This window comes from Echeneis naucrates, chromosome 7, assembly GCF_900963305.1.
Source record: "Echeneis naucrates chromosome 7, fEcheNa1.1, whole genome shotgun sequence".
Taxonomy (NCBI): Eukaryota; Metazoa; Chordata; class Actinopteri; order Carangiformes; family Echeneidae; genus Echeneis; species Echeneis naucrates.
In genome coordinates, this window is record NC_042517.1 from 7,879,163 (window position 1) to 7,889,310 (window position 10,148).

Here is a 10,148-nt window from a genome sequence, read left to right on the forward strand (position 1 = left end):
CTGGATATAGACAGACACTATGCAGAGTATAGACAGAGACCATGACTGGCTTGAGGGCAGTTACACGATGGCTTTCTTCGGTGACCAGTATTGGAGAATAGAAGCCCTTGCTGCAATGCATATTTAAGTCACCTTCAGTGGCTGAATTCACACTGGAGCAAAACAATGTGGCATTTTAACATGTTTTGTCACAGACCTTTTCATTTACGTGTTCCTGGCTGAGCAGCTATAGGAAAAGCACAGCTGTGCCATAAACTGTTGAAAATCTCTTATTGCGCCTGAATAAATCCAGCCATTGATTCCTGTCTTTTAAACATCCCCTCCTTCCTGCTGCAGTTAGTGTTTGCTTTCCTGAGCAAAAAGTGATTAAGGAACATTTTATTAAACGGAATATTTGATACAAACTCCCCAAAACATACAACTTATTTTACAGGAAGTTGGCATTTATTTGGATTACTTTAAACTCTCGCTTATCATCTGTTCTACTTTGACAACATGTGAATTTGAACTCTGGCTGTGAAGTCAGCGATCTGGCGGCAGTGATGTTTGTTAGGGGCCACGAGGAATGACCGGAGCCAAACAGAACCTGATTAACTTAACCTAAACTCCACAGGGAATACACCAAAAACTTTAAAACAAACGTCACCTTCAGTCTTGGATATAAAGTAGGTTGAGAGAAAATTATGGACGTAGATTTACATTTTTAATTTTTAAACGTAACATTTAATAACTTATTCACTTTCTGATTCTTAATAATCTCTATCATTGTGGCTGTGTATTAATCCACAAATAGATAAAATCTGTATAAACATAATTTCTCCCTTTATATGTATATGCCTCACTTTATATCTTTGATGATCAAACATTAATCTATTTAAATTTTTTCTTTCTTAAATTCCAGCCAGGCCTTTTCTCCCCTCTTCATATGATAAAATAAATTCTAACATAGATAAATCATCTGACACGGTTCACAAAAAATATATACTGACCTCTTTTACAGTTTCAGTGGCTTGCTGTGGTAAAATAAAGCGTAGGCGTTTTAAAAGACTTGAGTTATTGGATATTTCATGCTGCATAAATCACTTTTTAAATCAGATTTTTTTTTCTTTATAATTCCCTTGTCATAGTGCGCTGCGACAAAGTAACTTCAAAAAGCATTTTTGTTTTATGAGGCACTGAAATTCAGAAATCATTTCTACGGCGTATTTAGCTTATAAATCTCACGGTTTGGTGTGTCGTGGCAGTGCAGCTTCAAACACTTTTAATCACAGACTCACTCCCACACCAGTTAATGCATTTTAGGAATGCAGTGTTTCACAGCAGTACGTTTAGTCACATGTAATGTTCAAGTTGTATATTGTGATATATATATTATATGCGTGTACATTTATTAACTTCTTTCCAAAGAACGAGTACACATACTTTACATGGATTTTGGGCTGTGGTACTCAAAAACGAACAAAGCAAAAACAAAGAAAAAAAAAATGGGGAGCTTTCCTTCTTCAACCCTGAGCAGACACCCAACCCAGCAATATGTTATTTTCACATTAGTTTTTAACATATACATGTCTATATATTTTTTATTATTTAAACACTTTGTATAAGCTGTAAACTCCTGCTTGAACAAAAAAAAACAAAACAAGATGGCTGACAGCTGTTTGTATGTGTTCATCACAACTTTCAAATATGGCTGTTGCATAATATATCACATCTTTTGTTCGACCTTATAAAACTATTTTTGAGACTGAGTGGACACATGCTGATACACACTGATGTGTCAGGAGTTCGGAGAGATTTCTCTGCAGGTGTCCATCTTATTACATCACATCTTATTGGGAACTATATTTTGTAGCGTTTTTATTGTAACTAAAGAATAAAACAACTTATTTTTGGTTTCATGGCAAACAATGAGAAATTTCTGATTCGTTTCACTTTTGTTTTTGTTTTGTTTTCCTTTTGTCATTTTGGCTCTGAAGCCCCAAATTCACGAAGACACGTTCAGTGAGGGATCATGTGACTGACGATATGACTTTAGAAGGAGGTGGGACACTGAACATGCCAAGTTAACCTCTCTTATTATTTCCTTACTAACATGTGACTTATATTATACACAAATTCAGAAAATCTCCTTTAGCTGATCTAACAGGAATGCCAAAACAAAGCACTGTTGACATTCAAATGACTCAGATCATAAAAACAACAATGATTGTGTGCCTTTTTTTCCCCCATTTGTATTTCCTTTTTCATCCTCATGCTTCTGTTTTTCCAAATATGATTGATTGCATAGAACGACTGGAGATGAGAGGTCGCCTCTTCTGCCCACCATATTTGTTGTGTTTGAGCTTCTTTTTTCCCCTTTTCTTTTCTACACTGAATGATGGTCATTAAATACACGCATACAGAAAACCCACACACATACATACAAACATTAGGAACAGAACAATATAGAGGTGACTTTGAGGTTTGTCTACGCCGGGCGGCATGCGAAGGTTCCCAGCGAGCGTTCACACAGACAATATACAGCAGAAATTGGTTGGTTCGTTGGTTTCGCTGAAGGCCTCACAATGTTTGGCCCGACGGAGTATTTTTTTGAGTACTGAACCGCAGATCCTACAATTCACTGCAGGAGCATCAGCAGGGAGAGCACTGACCTGAGAAGTTTCCATGACAACTGACAGTCTGAGAGAGGTTTTCAGGGGTTGGGTTACAGGTCTTGATGCCACCACAATAGAAAAAGAAAAGTTAAAAAAAAGGCGAGAGACTTTGTGACACAACCGAGTGTGTTATTTTTGGTTCCTCAGTCACGTGAGTGCTGATTTATGTATTTTTTTTGTTTGTTTGTTTGATTTTTTTGACCCATTATCAAGTGTGCTTTCATGTGTGCTGTGCACATTTGACAGAGTGAACACATGCTGATACACACTTATGTGTAAGGAGCTCGGTGGCGCTTTTTATTTTTTATTTTTTTTTGCAGGCTCCCTTCAATTGTCCATCTTGGAGGGTCAGAAGAATCACATTGAAACCCAAACCCCCTTCAGGTGACGACGTCAATTCCAGTTCTGCCGCGATGTGTGACTGGTCTGCTTTTCAGTGCCTCTCTGCTGCCCTGCAGTGCTTTCACATTAGGCTCCAGCTGGCTAATACGAACAGCTCATCACTCCCATCCACTGACTGGCTGATTGGCGACACCAATGTCTCATCGTTGGTTGGTGGAGAAGATCTGGGTGGAATCAAAATCTTGGTTTCTAGGTGAGCTCCTGCTCTCTGATGTGTTAGTACAGCAGTATTTTACAATATTGGTGTACGTTTTGTGGTACGTGGAAGTCAGACTTGAGCAGTACATCAGTGGTAAGTTAGACAGACGGAGGCAACACGTTTCTATTCCACCAGCTTTTAAAATGACACAAGATTGTGCTCTTTACTTTCTTCTCTTACTCTATTGCTTGTATAATTATTGATAATAAATAAAGAGTCAATAAATTACCAGGGGCTTGATGGAAGTAACAAAACTCAACAAAAAAAATAAATGAAAAAATTATATAATAAACAATTATCAAAAACTTATTTTAAATTCAAATTCAAAAAATATAAATTAATCTCACTGTGGCCAGAGTTCCAGCCAATATTAGTACATAAAAAAGGGTGTGATGAAAATATATGCTTGCAGGATGTCATAAAAAAAAAAAATGTCATTTTTACTTCAAAATAAAACATTTAAGAATGATTAAGGCGATATTGGTAACCCGCAACAAAAACATGAGGCAAATAACAAAACAGAATTTGAAAGAATAAAGAGAACAGATGATTTTCACCTACAGCGGTAAATATCTGAGAGCCAAATGCAGTTGGAGAAACCCCGTTGCCATGAGCACTGCAGGTAAATGTTACTTTCATGGCTTTGTAGTGGCTGAAAAAAATGACCCAACCACATACGGCCTCACTGCGAATTCCAATCCTTTTTTTTTTTCCCCTGAAGAAATAAAAACAAAAAACAAAAATAGTCTCCTCTCATTCCAATGGCCATATTCCTGTGTGTTGCTTCAGTAATCTCTCGTCTTTGTTACTATTCGCGTCGTCTAGCTTAGATTTGTTTCCCAGTGTCTTTATGGCCTCTGTTAAGTAATGATGAACAGTGTAAGGTCTTGGATATAAAGATCCATGCATTCCGAATTCCTACTTTTTTTTTTTTTCTTTTTCTTTTTTTTTTTTAAATCATCCACTATACACTTCTTTAAAGACATGGCAAGTTGAGGATTTTGTTGGGAGGGGTTTAGAAAGAAAGAAGAATCAGCATTCAAGAAACGCAGAGAGGTGACGAAAAGGAGGAGCAAAAAGTTTCAGCAGTTCCAATCTGGAATGTAGTTAGAAACAGAGCATCGTTGTCGTGATCCTATTTATTCATTGTGACGTATTCCGTTGCTCCGTTTCCTTATTGACAGGTGATGTAACAAGAGGTCTTTAGTACCAGAAAAACCTGCAGGACTTCAGCAAGTTTTAGCCCCCCCCCCACCATTTTCCCTACTGTTTTTTTACATTTATCTATTTATTTTGAAAAGAGATAGAAAAGAGGAGAGAAGCTGGACAGGCTAAGCACCGGACTGTGAACCCAAGGATCCTAGCATGCCACCATGCCTGTGGTAAAGTTACCCTTTTCTCTACACTGTGAGGGGGAAAAAGCTTTTCCCAAATGAGCGGTGTATCATCAGCGTATGGTAGAATAGCATCTCCATTTCCTGCCGTCGATGGTTAATCCACATGGAAATCTAGGTTGGCACACGGACTCCATGGATCCTACTGGTCTTCTGTGCAGGTCTACGGTGATGGAAATATAGATCCATCTGCTTTCATGGAGAAAGAGCAGCAAAAATAAAAAACAAAAACAAAAACAGTTTCTCTGACGTTTGCAGCCATTTGTGGCAACAGGTAGCTCTTTTGTAATGAAACAGCAGATGAATGTAACTGCTACAGGCTGGATCCAGTCTGGTTTGGAGTCTTTGGCTGGTGATGATGGATGAACAAGGAATGCCCTTCTGAAGACAGATGTTGGCTTGAAATGATCTGTGAAAATCACACACAAGAAGGTAACTTGATCAGAAATAAATCAACACAACCTAATTTAATATGATCTCTGTATTTGCAGTCCAAATTTTTTGCCACACTGCCGGAGTGGCCATCTTATTTGTAATAACCTGTTCGAAGAACAACCCTAACCCTAACCATAGACAAAGACTGTTCAGCACACAATACACACCGTCTGTCCCACATGACAGGACACATACACAGGAGAATGACACTTGGTGTACACTAACCATTATTTGATGACTCATGGACCCAAAGCCTGTTTGATTAATGTCAACACAAACGACAATAAAGCTGCCTTATGTTGTCAAGTCACTTGTAGTTTATAGAGGATTAGAGCATTAGATTAATTCGATTCTAAATTATTTGGATTTATTTAACTCATCCAAATAATTTCGAATTTTTTAATGAAACATACAAGGGGCATCTCTCTGCTCACATAGAAGTCCTTTTCATATCAAGCTGGCCACTAGATGGTGGATAAACCTAAGAAATGTCTCAGTCATGACTAAGTCAGAGACTTCTGCTCCCTGCAACAAAGGGAGAACAAATTCACTGTAAGTACCTACAAGTATTGGATTCCCCGTTATTAAAAAGATGATAGATTAAAAAGATATTTTATGATGTGGATGATAAGACATCTGCACTTATCAGCTTTAATACATTTAATACATTTTATATGTACCAGTTAATGTAAGGCTTTTTTTAAATGACTGAGTAACATTTTTATTTACGGTGGCCACTGAATTCACAGCGTAGGCATACTGAAAGGAAGCTAAACACTTTGGAGATTTGTGTTTTCAGTTTTTTTTTATAAAAATTGTCAGTGCCACTGGTTTTTGTTTAGAGAAGCATTCTGCTGTTTTCCATCGACAGCATCTCTGACAGCAACATAATGGGTATGAAAATAAAAAGGACTTCGTACCAGAAGGACTGTTTTTTTATTTTTCATCTTTTTAATATTTTTTTTCCTCCAGCATGAACCAGCTGGAGCCAGCCAACGGGAGAATGAGACCAGACTTATCTTTAACATCACCGCCACGTCATCCTGTGCTGACGAAGCATCTGTCAACTTAATAGGAAGGACAAAAAAACAGCACAATAAGGAGATATGTCTCCTGTATGATGCTGCACTTCACATCATTGTGGCTACAATACCATTGCAGAAAGTAGTGCGACTTGGCGTGAATCATCTGTAAAACCTGTGCCCCACACACATAAAAGACTAATTTGGTCATTTGATGATGAATTGTTGCTTAGCAACACTTACGAGAAAAACACACTCGATATTTATTCTTTGTCTGATAAGGTATCAGGCTTTTGAAGCTTTGGGAGTCCGTTTTCTTTTTCTCATCCACTTGTTCTCCCTTATAGATATATGAATCTTTTTACAATCTCTGCCTTCGGTTTTTTCTTTTTCTCACCCAGATTATCTGCTTTAACCATGTTGGGGTTTTTTTGTCACCCACCGACACACTGAATATTTGTCCCAGTGAACACAGGCCTCAGGCACACACACACACTGACTTGCTGGACAGAGGAAGGTGGGGAAGGGGGGGGGCTCTCTCCCGGGGTCAATATGAATAAAGCAACCTCCCTGCTGTTGTGAGAGAACCGATGGTTAAGGTCAGTGAACTGCCTGAACGGGGAGCGAAACCCTCCAGCCACTGAAGGCAGTTCGAGCTAAATATTAACTTCTGTGGCTTTAGAATGAGTTGATTGACTATCACTTAGGAGCGCGTTCAGTTTGAAGTTCGGAGAGAAAGACATTAAGTAGTGGAGGAAATAAAGTGGAAATGGCGGAGGAGGGCAAAAAAATGGAGATGGTGAAGGGAAAGAGGGAAAAAAAGACCAGACGTGAGAACGAGACATCGAGATGCTAAAAAGTGAGGACACAGCACAAACGTGAGAAGGTGAGAGCAAAAGAAGAACAGAAAATAATCTGTCATGTCTGACAGCAGGAGTGGAGTGTGGGAGGAGAGCGAGAGAGAGCGCTCGCTCTGCGGCAGTCACATGAGGCACATCACTGCACCGCACACACAAACACACACAGTTCAGACTCACTACATTATCTTTTATGGCTCATTTGCAACACTACACACAAATTACAGCTGCAGCATCCTCGCCCGTTCATCCCCCCACATGGTGCATCAAAGGCTTTAGAAGCCACTACACAGATGACTCTACTTCAATTGCGGAAAGAAAAAGGCATGTAATAGATTTTCCTCGTGCTGCTGCTTCTGTTTTCACTGGCCCAGCTAATACGGCGGAATCGTGCCTCTTTTCAAAAATAATGCCATAAGCTAACACGATATCCGTCTACGACCTTCTTCAGGGGCACATGCCAAGACATGAGCCTAAAAATTACAGCCAGAGGTTCTTCAGTGTTTTGTTGAGTAAGCTGATGAAGGTTTGTGTTGAGTTTATCTGCAAAGCATTGACTCAACATATTTTATTTAGTTCACTTCAAACGCTCCCAACAAATGAAACGTTTTCTGGTTCATTTGTCGGGAGTCACAGCACTCTCTTGAGGTAATGGAAAGTTTATGTTCTTGATTTGCACCATGATGAGCCACGTGCAGTTTGTGCATGGACCTGACAGCAAGCGGGATGCAGGATGTGAACTCTAGCTTCCATCAACTGACTGTAGATGATGAAAGTAAGAGTCATTTGAAGCAAAAACATGACATGTATCTGCCCAGTTGATTTGAATAATGGACTCTGAATACACCAGCATATCCCAGCGTCTGTTTTCAGAATGCTAAAGGTAAAATGTGATGCAAACACCACTGTGCTGGGGTTTGCAAATGTATGTTTTTGTTAATAATTTCAACAAAACACACTTCTCCTGCTCCTGTATTTTCAGCTTTATATTACATAACAACATAACAGCCCGTTTTATATTTTCCTTTCACAGGTCTATATTTGTTTTGAGGACTTTAGTCTGAAACCTAACTTTAGAGTTAGATTTCAGAAATAATTCTCAGACTTCCTGTTATGTTATCAGCGTGAGAGAGATTAACATTTTGAACATTTTTAGATTGAAGTGTCACCATGTCATATGCAGATAAAAGGAAGCTAATCAGGCGCTCTGAGGAAGTCTCAGTTTGTTAGGTGCAATATCAAACTGAACTGCTATCAAAGAGAACCGCTGATGAGCGTTTCATTTTATTTCTGAGCAGCATTTTATTTTCAAGAGACAAAATGAGCCACAAGCCGGGTTCTGATCCAATCTGGAGTCTGATGTTTCACCGCCTATTTACTCCAACAAGGTAAAATCAGGCTGCAGTTTTTAAATCTCTGTTGTGCTCTTGTCTTCCGCTCATTACTTTCTGGGCAAGATGACTGTAGGCCTTCAAATCCACACAGCCCAGATGCCAGTGATTTTAGGGAGTAGGCCACAATACACAACTACAAAAACACAAGAGCAGCAACAACTTTGGCTTCAGGCAGGGCTGAAGAAGCAGACTGCACAGGCAGCTTGTTTCCGCCTGACAAAAATGGAGATATAGAGATGGAGGATTACAGATGGGCTGTCCCCAGTCTAAGAATAAACTGAAAACTATTTTCTTTAAGGTAATAATAATCCTTAAAACCAAAAAACTGGTTATTTTATTCAGATTGATATAAAAACTATAGAGCTTTCAGTTTTCAGTTTTGCTCACTCATCTTCTGATGATAAAAATTATCTCATAACACGACTATTTCCTCACTTGTTCTACGAAACTGTTTAATCCTTTGAAAGTTCGAATTTTAATGAATGTTGATGTTTCTCACATTGTTGCCTACAGATGGTAGGCAACATCGTGCTGCAATCCAAAAAACAGATTTGTACAATGTGATCTGGATGGGAAAGCTTTACAGCATAGTTTTCTAAGTAATTGAAAGAGATCCCATAGGGATCAATTAGACACATTTAAAGGTAACTTACTGTCTGGCCTGTCAGAGAAAACCGCATGTCCTCTCTGTCAGTGTGTGCTCAGGCCTGAGACATGAAGTATCTGGAGGATCCCAGTCCTTGTTGGCTGCAAAAGGGAGCAGCAGTGTGACAGACAGCAAAAACGTCCACTCAACAGACTCAACTGTGTGCCAGTGAACAGGATATGTTCTCTGTCACAAGGCGTTACACAAAATATAGGGCAAATATTCTTCATTTATTTCACATTATTTTTGTAAACAATTTGGAAAATTCTGTCATCAACAAGATTATGAGTGTCGGTGCAACTGTGAAGTTATGCTGGGCTAATGTCAAGATCCAAGATTCCAAGTAATCACAACTGAGGAAATGGAAAAATTGATTTTTCTGAAAGCTCTGATACATCTGACTTGATGCTTAATGATACAGCAACGCCTGAAAACTGAGCAAACACAAAAGCTTTGTGTCAGTTCTGTCCGTCCTGCTAATAAGACCCACATTTGTGAAAGGTGCTTTACTGACTTACTTACATTTACTGAATCTAGTACCATATGAGGTGAATGTGTTAGTAAACTTGGTGCCGTTTAAGGAAAGGGTTCAAAGGATTCAGTTTCATAGTTTCACCATTTTAAAGACAGAGACAATTCAGCTGAATGAAAACAGACGACAGGCAAACGACACAGAAACTGAAGGAGAAGCAAAACGCTTTTTCACATCAAATGACAATTCAAAAACTCACCAGTATGCTCAGCTCTCCTCTCAGTCCCCCCACTCTCCTTTCTCTCTCTCTCTCTCTCAATAAAACAAATGCAGGGGGAACGTCACAGGTTTTTCTGGTACGAAGCCTCACGACTTCATCAGTTGACATTTACATGGTCCTGAAAAGTGCAGATACATTCAGCCTCTATTAGAAAGGACACACTCCTACTACAGACTGCAGTGCAGTCACAGTTAAATACAACACATGCATTTATAACCCATAATACATTGAGTCTTCAGGCATATATAACAGCGTGGCACATGAACATTACATTTTTTAAGTGGTGTTAATTTCTATTTTTAACTCAGCAGAAACTAAGTTCCGTCATTGCACAGAACCAGCCATGAAATATTTAAGGTGTGTGAATATGCAGAGACTGTCCGTCGACATCTA